The 14,021-nt window shown below is 41.0% G+C and overlaps 1 protein-coding gene across 4 annotated transcripts in view; it reads left to right on the plus strand.

Moving 5' to 3' along the window:
- The window catches only part of TJP2 (tight junction protein 2), a 103,082-nt gene that overhangs the window by 31,405 nt on the left and 57,656 nt on the right, over positions 1–14,021 (plus strand). The window contains exon 1 of one of the 4 annotated variants that reach the window (XM_025202978.1): positions 9,115–9,190. The exons of the other annotated variants lie outside the window; for them this stretch is intronic. The gene's annotated coding sequence lies outside the window, so the exon portion shown is untranslated. Of the gene's footprint in view, positions 1–9,114; positions 9,191–14,021 lie in introns of those variants that run through there. 4 annotated transcript variants of the gene reach the window in all.

Consider the following 14,021-nt stretch of genomic DNA (forward strand, 5'->3'; position numbering starts at 1 on the left):
CCCCCCCCCAGAGATTTTGGAAAGAGGGGGAGCACAGGGGAAAGTTTTTTTGTTTTTTTTTTCTCTCCTGAGCCTGCTGGTGCAGAGATGCCAGTGCGAGGAGGAGACCCCTTGCTGTACCCTCGGCAGGAGCTCTCAGCCTGGCTCCGGGTAAGTACCTCCCCTGGGGTACCACTTCTCCCCCATCCCCTTTCCTGGGGGCGGCTCTGGTGTTGGAGGAGGATGCTCTTCCCAGCAGGGCTGGGGCTTGCTGGGCTGGGAGCAGGGCTTTGGAGTAGGGTCACGGAAATAGAGCTGGTTCCCTGACACCACAGCCTTTGGTGGGGGGGTACCAGCAGCATCCTGCCTTCGGTGGACGTTCTGTCCTGTCCATGTTGCCTCCAGATGCAGCTCCCCCCTTGGGTGCTGTGTTGGCTGGGTTGATTTCCTAGCACTGCATAGTTCTGCTCGGTCCTGGTTGGATTTCTAAGCAGAGGAGTTGTGGCTCTGAGACAGAGAAGAGAAATAAAAGAGTTACTGGGCCTGAGGTTAAACTAGATCAGGGCTGGCAATATCCTTCAGCAGCCTTTGAGCAGAGTGGTCTACGTTTTGGGCATCACAGTGGGGTCATAGTCTAGAGTTATGGAATTTCTGGTGTTTTGGGTTTGAAGGCTTACTTTGGACTGCTCTGTTTTTATTTGCATGTCAGGTATCCAGGTTGAAGCCATATTGGTCTGGAGGCAAAAGGAATCAAAACTCATGGAAGTGGTGATATATTTTCTTAGATCAACTAGATATTTGCAAACAAATTATTGTATTTATTTGCAAATAAATACAATTATTTGGTTGCAAATATCTGCCTGATCCAAGAAAAGAGATCACTTCTTCCATGAGTTTTGATTCCCGTTTTTATTTATTTTTAACCTCCAGACATTCAACCTGGATGGTCAGAATGTGTGAAGTCAATATTTTAAGCACCTCGTTTGCCTGTGGGTCACAGTTCTGAGCAGGAAATTGAAAAATACTGTGCATGGCCAGCAGTGAACTTTTGGGGTTTGGGTTTTGTTAGTTGGGGTTTTTTTAAGTTGCAAATTCATTTTGCAGCTTTTGGGTGAAAGTTATTTATTCTTCTTATGCCCTCCCCCCCCCCCCAACCAATTAAAATAACAAATTTAAGTGTCCGATGCACTCACTTTTATTTTTTTGTTCCTAACGTAATTGCATAATGGGATTCAGTGACCCACATGATTAGTAGTGAGATACTGTTTCTTATCTATAGTTTCCTAGTTCAAACATGAGGAAAGACCATAGTAAGTTAAGGTAATTTCCAGGTGAAGTCTTGTTTGGTGGTTGTGAAATGAGTTAGTAGTGTCAGACTGTGTTATTTGTGATGGGGCAGCCTGGGCATGCACAAACTATTATTCAGTATACCCTTCTGTTTTGTTTAAAAAGTGCCCCTGAGATGCAAACACTTCCCCCTTCCCCCCCCCCCCCCCCCCCCCCCCATCTGTTTGACCTGCAAAGTGCTGTATTCCCATTGTTTTCCCCCCACTTCATTATCAGCTGCCTGTTTCATCTTCTGTAAATCAAACTTGTTAGCTTTTGGGGCCAGAGGTTTATCACTGTGCATATCTTTTCAGTGCTTAATTCAGTGGGACCCCAGTTTTGTTTCAAAGTCTGTGGTTGCTGCTGTACTGGTAATAATAAATAACTCAAATATTATGTTGACAGAGAATGGGAATTTAAATACTGGTTGAAACAGACTTTTTATCCCTGGAAGTGTTCCCTTCAGGACAGGGTTTTGGTATATTGATCAAGATTGAACAAGGAACCTTCCAGGCCTTGAATCTGAAATCTAGAGGCTGGCATGGCACATAATCATTGCTCTCACATTTTAAGATCATACATATCAAAAACAAAAATATTTCTGAAATAAAATAGTGTGGTGAGCTTTAGCCAAAAAGCTGACCTTTTAAGTATCAGGAGAAACGTCTATAATGGAAAACTTTAGCTGCTGTATGGTAACACTGACAGCTCTGTTATGATTCAGTATACCAGGCTGCACGATGGTTTTTAATACACGGAAACCATTTTGCTATGCAAAAATCTGATAACCACCTACATGGCATTCTCCATCAACTTACGGAACTGTGGCTTGGCTTCTCTGTGTTTCAGCCATTTTGCACTATTTGGTTAGCTGTATCTAACCCTTAATTGGCAAGCTGGTCATTCTCCCAGTGCAGGAGAGAGCTCAGCTGGCATACAGAGTTTCCACACCAGTCTCCTCTCCTGAGCTGTCAAGTGGAAGGAATCTGTGCTACCACAGTTCACATCTGACATGGTGTTTTACACAGTAGCCAAATGGTGTAAGTTAGAACAGCCTGTAACTTACGTGGATGGGATTGTGAAGCAAGTGCTGATGGTCAGAGATGCAGAATTTGCACTATTATGTCCATCTTCACTCATGCGCTGAGTTTCTCTGAAGGAATGAAACAAGGCACATATTTTCAGCCAGATGATGTGAATACTATTGACACTTAAGCTGAACCCAGATATGCAAGGGTGTGCAGTTTGTGGTGCTGCAAATCTTTGTGGCACCACAAACCGCACGCTGAGAATGTTAAAACGTGTCCCAGACTGCATGGGGCCAAAACTTGTTACTGGGATTTCCCAGTAGCGAAAATAAAAAGGAACAAACAGCAGTACAATGTGCACACAACAAGCATGTGTTGGCACACATGGAGTCCAGACCATCCAGAGCAATGCTGTGGCTGCCAGCCAGGCCTCTGCTGCCCTGCCTGTGTTCCTGCTGCTCCAGGCTACCAGGTAAGACTGCTGGGGCCAGCACCAGTACTGGCCCCAGCCTCTAGCTTTCCCTGGCTGAAGAGCTGTAAAGAGCTAGGGAAGCAGTTTACCTGTTGCCCGCAACAAAGTGCGTATACAGGGGCTTGTACTGCAGCAGTTTGTGCCGCTGCAAGCACACACACCCCTGCATGTCTGGATGCTGTCTTTTCAGCATTAGCTAACTATCTGGTGAGAGTTCAAGGATCAAATCCACTAATGCTGACCTCATTTTCAGACCTTAATGTACAGAAAGTTAAATGTGCACTTTTTTTAGTCCAACTGTGAGATTACTGCAAAATTAGGGCTTTGTGCTGGTGGAGTGGGGCAATTTTAAAGGGATTTCATAAAACTGATAGAATGTTTTAATTCTGCCATCATCAGTGTTAATGGAATCCTGGTTGTGGTGAAGTCTAGTTAAACTAGTTTATCTCTACTGGCACTGCCCTAAAACTTCCTTTCCTGTAGTATCTAATGTAGAGTCAACATCATGAGAGACTTTTATGCTTTCAGGTGCTTGAATAAATAGGGAATGAGTAAAAAGCTAGTGATCATTTTTTAATACGTTTTAATGTCTCTTTATTTGTGCTGTTTAGAAGATAGGTGGCTCAGGGAATACAAAGTTTCTCATTGCTCCAATCCAGGTCTCTTCTGGTTCCTGCCCACTTACAGTTGCAGTCCACTGGCATGCTCTTTCAATTAGCTGAAAGGCTGTGTAGATTGAGCTCCCTTCTTGAACATTTGTAAAATATGCTTACAGTAGTATGAAGGTTTGTATTTTGTTGTCTGCAGAATGGTAAAGCAAAGGAAGACAAGCCTCCAGTGCTATCACTGATAACTTTCATGAGCAGATTCATTCAAAATGTTTTTAAATTCATTGATACTGATGATCCTTTAATACACTTTTCTTTTTCCTTTCATTTTTTCTCCTTTTTATACCCTTTCTATCATCTTTCCAATTTTCATACTAAGAAACAGCCTAAAAAAAAAAGACTGTAGCTGTGGCTTTTCTTTCTAGTTTCACTTAGATATTTTGTCCTTGAAGGCTGTTTTATTGGTGGGTTTTTTTGGTTTATTTATTTATTTTAAAGAGAGAGAACATTTTGTGGCAATGCCCAAATACTGTTAACAGTAATGAATCATGAAAAACAGGGAGAGTTAAAAAGGCAGTGAACCAGCTTGCTTTTCCAAACATTTTAAGGTCCTCATGCACCAGATGAACGGCGAGTCAGTAAATCTTCATGGTGATGTAACAACAACGAAACATTTTTTGTGGGGGTTTGTTTGTTTTTTTGGGTTTTTTTTACAGATGAACTGACCTAACTTTTTAAAAGAAGTTATTTGCATGTCTAAGCCATTGAAAGAAGGACTAGGTGCTCACAACACAAAATGTTTTAAAACAGTATTTTGAAAATATTTCTCTCTCAGTGCAAAAACATGGAGCATGCCAAGGGTTCTGATTTTTATATCACCCGCACCGGTTACATCTTACTGCAAATACCTACCTTAAAGCAACATTTCACTCATGCATTCATGGAAATAACTGCCATGATACAGGTCAATTGATTACATGTCTGATCTCTCTATAAGGTCATGTAAGTATTATAAGTATTTTTTAGGCTTATCCAATAGTAAGTGGTGCCTTTTTTAACATTCCTGGTAGCCTTGTTAGATAATTTAAAAAGAAAATAAACTAATGCCACCAACGCCTGCAAATTGAAAAAGGGAAGGCTATTTAACAATCTACAATAGCGCTCAGGAAGTAAGCAGTCAAAAAATAAAAAGGCCATGTTCATTTCTAACATTTGTGTTGACAACAGCACTCCAAAAAGCTGTGCGCCCCATTGACAGACTGCAACAACAACAAAAAAATAATTTCTCTCATATATTCTGCTACATTAGTTCAGTTACATAAACAATATTGCTTTAGTTTTTTCTGCCTCACTTTGGGACAGGTGACCCTTTGTATATACTGTAGTGTTTTAAAGAGACCTGGTCTAATGGTTTCTTGATGTAGCTGCAAGAAGTGATACACTTATCTATAATAGATGTGTAATGTGCATAAGCTGCTCTGAGCTTTTCTGGATAGGGCAGGGTATAAATAGTATTCACAATGTGATGTTAAGCTTTCGTTTATGTACTCTTCTGTAGTCTGGCAGTTCAAAGGATCTCTTCTGGTAATATCTGCTACTTAGGAGAAACTTTGGGAATCTCCCCATGCTTTTGTCACAAAGGATGCTGGTCATTCAGAGCTTTACTTGGAGACCCAGGGGAAGTGAATTGTTAGCACTTTGAACTGCACTGATAGCTTCCAGGCACAGCATTTGGCACACATTTTTTCTTCGCTCTGTGTTTCAAAGCAGATGCCGGCTAATATGAAGGTCTTAAGAGTACAATTTTGAATGCCTTTTTGATGGTTGGCTTATTTGAAAAGATATGTGAGGCTTGGGTCTCTCAATACTATATGGATGATTTCAGCTTTATGCTCAATAACTAGCTGTTATACATACAAGTAGCCTATTAGGAGCATCTTGAATATACTTTGCATTTATTCAGATAACAAGAATGAAACATCCATTTTGGACTGTAAGAGTGAAAACATTGAATCATTAGTTGATGTTTAAGTGGGAATTTAGAAGTGCGTGTGTGCACCAAATGTTAGTTTCGTTAAGCATCACTTTTCTTCTTAATGTGTGTAGTGTTTCTTCTTTTTTTTTTTTTCTCTCCCAGTACTATGGGAGCTGAGAAACTTTAGGAAACTGAAATGAAAGGATTTGGAAGTTTTGTTTCTAGCTTTGCTGCTAAAGGATTGTGTTGGGTCTAAGCTGGAAGGCAGGGCAGGTGTGTCAGAGCCGGTGTTTTACCAGGCTTGAAGCTGGTCAGTTATCTGTTCTGCTCCATGGTTTACTCTTCAGTGGAAATGCTTTAAATCATCCCTGCTTCAGAGGAATAGTGTGAGGTTTTAATAATATTCCTTCAATGAATGTTGTATAACAAACATGTTTGTTAAAGCTTGAATGGAGTGTTGGGGAAATTAAAGCTTTGGTTTCTGATTATTTTGCTGGTTGCTTGTTAATTCAAATAAGGATTGCTGCAAATGTTAAGATTAGATTTGTGTCAGATAGATCAATGTCAATGAAAACTTTGTTTAGGGCCTCATTTTTTGTGGTTTAGTTAACATAGATCACAGATGACTAGAGAAGAACAAAAACTAATGTAATATGCCAGCCCAGAGATGGGCAGGATGAGCTTTCTGGTCACTGGTAGTAACACCTTTACTGCAATCCCTTGGGAAGGAGAATGGAAAATTCTTGGACTTTCCATTTAGTTATGTTATGATTATCTCCCTCTGATGTGTAATTGCTAAACAGCCATTTAGGAGAGAAATTATACTGGTGAGTTGGCTTCACAGCTTTTTCTTTACTAAGGGATGAGGTAAGTACACTTAGATAAGCACCTTTGATCTCAAAATTGCAAAATTCAGATTTGCGTAATTTGGGGATTAACCTGGCATTGTTCTGAGTTGACTGACTGGCTGCTTGTATGACTCTGCCTCCACTATCAGTGCTGGATTAAGGCTCAGTCCTCTGTCAGGGTCAGTCTTACAATTCTGGAGGAACCCTGAATAGGTCTCAAGTCCATTCCTGCCATTCTTGGCTGTGGGAAGGGAGGGAAATAGTGGATTGCCATTTACTGTAATTCTCTACTTCATGGCAGGGACCAAATTCTTTTTTTCCACATACACGCTTGAAAGAAATAGGAGTACGAGGCATATGGACTCTACGTTTTCCTTCTCCAAATGCTGTTTCTAGAGCAGGGGTGTCAAACATGCAGCCTGTGGGCCAGCTCTGGCTCATGGAGCCATATGATCTGCCCTGTGGGTTGCTGGTCTGACCCTATGTGCCAGCCCCTGATAGACATACTGTGTGCAGCATGCAAGTGGACCCCACACTATGCGGATTGCACACAACATGGGGAGCCAGCACAGGACACCGCATGTAGCCCACGTCCTGAACCCCTGTGCTGTATGCAGTACCGTGTCCAACCCACACACCATGTGCAGCAGACCAACCCCCTATTCTGCCTGCAGCATGTGGCAGCGCTGCAGCCTGTCCCAGAATGATTTTTTTTTCAGTGCCACCTGAAGGGAAGAGGGAGCAGATCTGGCAAAGGGACCTCACTGCTAGTCCTCCTCCCCCCGATTCCAGGCACCCACCCAGCCTCTGCTAAAGGTTCCCTGGTTTTGGGGGCTGACTGGACAGTGGGGTTCCCTTGGTGACTGGGGACTGCATGCTAGTGTGAGTACTGCTGTAGTCTGGGTTTACGGGGCTAGCATGGCAGATGTATGAACTGGGGCTAGAGTTTGGGGCAGGCATCTGCAGCTGAGACTCCATGAATACCTTTGCAACCCCAGTGCCCACAGGTTGGGGGCACTGAGGGTGGGTGGGTGAGAGGACTTGCCCGGATGTTTGTCAAGCATCTGTGCACCCAGCTTGGGGTGCTATGGCAGCTCCTGGGCTTGGCACTCGCTCTGCTGGGCACTGGCTGTAGAGTGCAGTGCGGGCACAGGCCAGGCTAGGGCAGCACAGCACCCTGCTGTGTTTTGCTTTGCAGCCCTTCCAGTGCCCTGTGCAAGAGTAGCAACCTTAGAGACTAGGCAAGAAATGCCCAGGGAATGAACCTGCTGGGGTTGGGGCAGACTGGAATGAAATGAAATTAGCATGCAGGTAAGGGCACTGCACAGCGGTCGCTCTGGCCTGGTGCAGCAACACTTATCCAGCCTATGGAGCCTAATGAGTTTTAAACCCCTAATTTAGAGTCTTGATGAGGGATATGGTCAAGTGTAAGCTGCAGGAGGTCTTATTCCCTTGTTCATCCATGTAGGATTTGGTTACAATCCATCCCTAATACTCAATATAATCAAAAGCAAGCTAGCATGCACAGATGAACCCAGGCTTATTTACAACTCTTTGGGAATTCTGTCTCTAAATGTGGACAGGTTTATCAGAGGGCAGACAAGCCTCCTTAGTAAAATAAGCTACTTGCCACACGCTGTCCCAGTGAGGCAAGCAGACTCTGCATGGCATGTTTGCTACTTGTGATCCTGTGTTGTTGTAGCAGTAGTATGGTATTTGTATAGTAGTCCAAATTGGTGAGTTGCCTTTGGAGCAGTAATAGAGCAAACAATTTTAGGGTTTGACCTACCATTTTATTGGAAAACAGATGTATAAACTTTGTATGCAGTAGAGCAGGAAAAAAATATGAAAATTCAGAATGAAGTTAACAGGGGTTTGCAGCTGATTGATAACTGTTCTGTGCCAACTAATGAAAACTAGCAATTCAGCAGGGGAAAAAATTAACTGATGTAGCAAAGAAATTTCATCTGTCAATGGATGTACCTTCCTCCTCTGCTTAGACCCTGCATACTGTTGCCCAGAACTAACAATTGCAGCACAAACAGTTTACAGTTTGGTACAATAAACAAAGAGGTTGGTGTCTAAAATCTTCAGAATAGAAGAGGAGGCTTCTTGTGGCTGTTGCCACTATTCAGATCTCCATAGGCTGGCTTAGTTTGTTGCCATCAGCTTGTAACTATTTAAACTGGTCATGTGAACATACTTGTAAAGATCATATTGTTATTCATGTAAAGATATTTAAGAAAAAAATGTTTAATATGACAGTCTCAGTCCAGATATCATATATATGGTAAATTTATAAAAATATTCTGATTTCCTATCAACAAAAATAAGACACCTTTTGGGAGAGTCATGTTGTGGCACTCAATTCTGGTGTGAAGTATATAATACTTTGTGGTGTGAGGGGTTTTTTTTTGTTTTTTTTTTTTTTTTTGGAGAGCGGTATTTCTCGTCTTTGAACACTGTAAAATGATTGGCCAAATCATGCCGAATTTGAGAATGTCTGGGGTTTATGCTTTTATCAGCCAAGAAAAGAGCTAAACTGACAAGGTATAATCTGTTTCTTATGTCCATAGAGGAACGCTCATAACAGAAGTGTAATGCCTGGGAGAACATGGCATATCATTCTTCTATTAATAGAGCTAGAACAAAGGATAGTGGAAATGTTGACATGGAAAGAAAATCTAATTGGCCTGGGACTAATCTTAAAAACTAACAGTTGTACCATTGTTTTGAATTGTCTTGTTTTATGACTGGATGATTAAATATAAATGCTGACCTGATTGGATTATATCCCAGCAATGAATTGTCTTTTAAGGATAAGTTACTTGACTTGTTCCTTCAGATCTAGAGGCTGTGTTTGCTGTACTACAGGGTTGTAGAAACTACATGGATTCAGCTTCTGACCACTTATTGATCTTGTGCTGGCGCTGACTTGGGTGTTAGTGCTCCAGGTATTAGAAACTAATTTGTTGTTTTGGGGAGTGTTTGATTTATTATTTAAAGCATTATATAGTGGTCCTTTCATTGTGCAAAACCATAGCCTAGTTTTGGTGAAAACACCATGGAAGTTGAGCAGGAATCTGATTTGTTATGAAACCTAGATCCTTATTTTCTTTTAATAAATAAGGCATGTTTTGGGTTTTTTCAATGTGAGGACATCATCTGCATAAAAACCACAGTCCTGAATGAAATTTTTTTTACTCACTCATTCTACACGTAGTAGCTGAGATGATTCTGAATGAAGTAGTTGGGGGGGGCGGGGGCAAGAAGAATTTGTTCATTTTGTGCACAAATCAGCACTTCTGTTGTCAGATTCACTGTTAATTGATGAGTTACTCCCTGATCCTTAAACCACAACTGCTCTTATTGGTTTTTAATAGGGACAACACACTTGGTTAAAATTTAAGCTTCTATGTAAAGCGTTTGCGGGCTGAGGGCTTTAATGCTTTCTTTTCCATTTTGTTGCATGGGTCTTAAGCCATAACAAGGAAATGGAAAGAGGTTGGGGTTTTTGGGGGGGTTTTTTAAGCTAGAAAATGTCAGATTTTTGACCTTTTGCTATTATAGGGGAATGCAGGAACAGTCATTGAAAATATTTTATCGTATTTATTTTAATTTACTGGATTTAAAGTTTCTGGTACGCTTTTTAATTACCATATTTACTCGAATCCAAGACAAGGCTTTTTCCCACAGTCAACATAGCGTGGGTAGGGGGAAGGCAGGGGTGGAACAAGCTCGTCTTGGATTCAAATATCAGTGCTCTGGCTGGGTCCTGGCATGAGCCTGGGCGTGGAGATGGACATGAGCCTGGGCCTGGAGTCGGGGCTGCTGCTGGTGCTTGGAGTTTGCAGCCATATGGTGAGTGCAGGTTAGGGGCCAAGGCTAGGCTCTGGACCTATTTGAATTAAAAAGGCTGTGGGCCTAGCCCACTAAAAATCGGGGGCCGCCACTGGTTGGGTGGCCAGATCCTTTAAAAATCCAATAAATTACGGGGGACAAATCATAAAAGAACAGGGTGTGCACGTGAGAGGTCATAGGGCCAAAACAAGTGATCCGTAGGTGGACATCGAGCAGAGCATGCCAGACAGTGCCCACCGGCACTTAAACTAGGCTAGGCTCTGGAACTGGAGGTCTAGGCAAGGCATGGGGCATGTGCTGCTGATTTGGTTGAGGGGATGAGGCAGCTGCATGCACTGCTGGCTTATTCCCCCCATGTGCTCTGCTACATCTCTGGCCCGATCAGCAGCGTGTACTGCTGTTCCATCTGTCCGTGTGATACTTCTCCATTTCTCTGACCCCATCCCCTGACATGCTTCTGTTGATTGGGCAGCAGAATGGGTTAGGGGATGCAGCAGCACTTCTTGGGGAGATTGTTGTGGGAAGCTGGGGAGCAGGCAGGTTGGTTAGTGCCAGGGGTACAGGGGGGGTTAGTGGGAGAGCAAGTTGTCAGGGTCAGGCTACATGCACCTTCTTCATGTGGTTCAGCACAAATTTAGAACACTCCCCCTCCCCCCCAGCCGCCGCCACAATAATTAGATTCTAAAAATGGAAAATTTAGAATTTTCTATTTATGGCATCTAATTACTAGTGGGTCATCTTAAATTCAAAGTCCTCTTGAATTTGGGAAATACAGTAAATGTCTTGCTACAGGACATATAAAATTAGATTAAAATGCGTATGATTTTGGGGTGGCAAAGGGAAATGGTGGGAGAGGATAAACAGCAAGAAAGGAGAAAAAAGTAGAAAAATAATAGGCAAAAAATAGATGTCTTGGATCTTTTTTCTGTCTTTAAGAAAATTAATTTCCATCCTGCATCACAGCTTTACGTAATTTTCAGGACATTTTTCTGAATATTTTGAAAAGTTGCCAATTCACCATTATTATGTTTAAGAACAAATTGAGAGAGGAAGAGTGGAAACAGAACGGTAGTTTTGTTTGTTTGGTTTTGAGGGGGCAGGGGTCAGGGTTTTGTTTTGTTTTGTTTTTTAAAGACTATCACATGAACAGATATACCATGTATTGTGATACAGAAAAAAGAACATGTAGAATAGTAAATGACTGGTGACGACTTAAACAAATATTCCCAGAGCTCTCGGGATATGTTGCTTCAGATGAGTGTTGTGCATCTCACAGTGCTTAAGATGACTGGTTCCTGGTTTTCTTTTATGATGAGTAACCATATAGAAAAGAAGAGTCTCTGAGAAATAACATTCCTCCTTCAAAGCTTATTTCTCAATAGAGAGAAATTGGTGTTTATAAAAAGCATAACTAATTTAAAATGATTTTGGCTTTGTCTTCTTGCACAGGATATAACCTTTTATTGGCTGAAACAGTGTTGCTTATTTTAATTGAGGTTGTTTCCATTTTAGATTTTGAACAATGGGTTGTTTCCTGGCGATATGATAAATGCTAAAACAACTGCAGCACAACTTCATCAGTGTAATGATGGAACTGTTCTTGGCTGGTGGCTGGGAAGAGTACAGTGGAAGGGAAAGTTCAGGCAGACATGCTGCTAAAACAGATTAAACTGAATTTTTGTCATGGCTCTAAGTTTCCAGCAAGTATGATCTGTTTATATCACAGTTGTGTTTGCAACATTTTTCCAGTTAGAACAGTCTTTAGCCTTGAGGCAAGGACCAGCACAAGAAATAACTTAGAAATGCGAATGTGTTCATATGCATAAAGGAGAATTCAGGTGCTGCAAAAGTAATCTACACTTTCTAATTTTGGAGGAACAGGAGGAGGTCTTTCTTACTCAGTTTTTTTTTTCTTCTGTCCCCTCCAAATATGTGGAAGATTATATATAAAGTAGCAACTTGTTGAGGAGCCAGTGCACGCAGGTTGTTTGTTTTGCTTATTTTTGTTTTGTTTTTTTCGCAAGTCAACTCCCTTCCCACTGCACAGGGTTTCAAGTTAAGAATGAAGCCCCTACTCCTTTATGCACTTCATACACCTGATTAGTTCCCTGGACTCAATGGGACAGATTTTTCATAAGTACATTTACTCTCCTATGTAATTCGTTTAAAAAGAGTACTAGTCAAAAGACACAGTTGTTTTGTAAATGTATAATTAGGACCTGAAATGGCTTCCAGTTCTAAGAGGGGTTTTTTAAATCTTGAATTAGAATTTTATTTGGCAGAGCTGTAGGTTGGAGATCTTGTGACTCTGTGGTTGTCTTTCTCTGTCTTACAAACACTTGAGTATTTTATTTAGTTCACTCATTGTGAGCCCCCTTTACTCTTTCAGCTCAATGGTTTTAATAAAGGTAAGAGTGAATACCTGTGTCTGAAGGCTCAGAGTCTTAAAAGCTCCCTAGGTAGTTTGTAGGGCTGTTAACCATTTGGTGTCCTGGCCAAATATCACCTGCAATAATTTATATCTTAACTCTTCAAAATCAGCCATAATTTTTATTGGTGGCAATCTTATTCAGTAAGTATTGAACTGTGCTGTAAAACAGTGCTTCGTCTTGGCCCAGAAGCAGCTGCTCATTACTATGGTATCTTAGCACCTCAGTAGGAATAGTGACCTGGCTGGTGACCTTCCTAGATTCTGTCACTTCTCCCTTTCTGGGGTCAAAACTGCTGGAAGAGTTTAAATTTTTGTTCATACAGAACTGATTAATAGGATAGGGATTTAAGTTACTTCTGAATGAAAGCCATTTGATACATTCTGTGGGATTTTCAAAACGTAATAGATTTAGGGACACTTCTGATGGGACCTGTGCCCTAAATGACTTAAGTGCTTTTGAAAACCTCACCCTATAAATAATGATTTAATAATAATAATTAATGCCTCTTTCCCCCCTGCCCCAAATCTTGACCTATAGGGGTTGGCCCACAAACATGTCTTCTTTTTTTTAATGATTATTGCTTTCACATTCTGCCCCAGAAAAGTGTGTTTGAAAATCAGAGGTTAGTCCAAAAAGATGCCTTTCCATCAACATTCTCTATTTAGATTAATTTAAGTGTGTTAGTATTTTACTGTTCAATGTAACTGGTTGTATCTTAATCTGAGGTACAGAAATAAGGAATCTTTGTGAACTGTTTGACCTGTTTTGTCAGGAATTTTAGCTTGACTAATTTTATAATATGATAGCCATTCAAAGAGGTTTCTACCTCTTCTTCTGTGGCAGAGATTTGTATCGTTGCATTAGCAGTATGAACTACATTGACCCAACAATTCCATAGAGAATAATTCATCCAAAGGGCACACTTGTGTTTGCTGAATTAGCTTTAAATTGACCTTCTGTACATCTTAAAAGAAAGCATTTCCAGATTACCACTTAACTGCATAGAAGAGTAAAAACTGTCCTAATTTGTGATGCTGCATCATTGCTCCATCTAGTAGAATATTTAAATTAAGAATTAACACTCTTGGCTCTGAACAGGAAGCAAGGCTGACATAGCTGAGGATTTGTCCTGCAGTATGCAGAATTAACATGTAATCAGTAGATATTTTTTTTTTAAGCTTTATACTCATTTAACTCTTTAATTCCTCTGGTCCTTTAATTATAGTTCTGTAAATGCACTTAGCACTCAAATGGACCTCCAAATTCAGCTCCTATGACTACTTTATTTTAATATACAGTGGGAGGAAAAGAGAGAAGGAGAGAACCTCATTTTGTTCCATCTAATGTTAAATAAATAAATATATTTTCCCCTTAGAAGTCTGCCCCTAGCCTGATGTGCCTGCTAAGTTTGTGATCTCTTGGAATTATTTTCTTTATATTGATGCCCAAGGAGGGAAAGTTTTCAGTAAACATCTTTTGGAAAGTTAATGTA

This window comes from Alligator sinensis, unplaced genomic scaffold (genome assembly GCF_000455745.1).
Source record: "Alligator sinensis unplaced genomic scaffold, ASM45574v1 scaffold308_1, whole genome shotgun sequence".
Lineage (NCBI taxonomy): Eukaryota > Metazoa > Chordata > Crocodylia > Alligatoridae > Alligator > Alligator sinensis.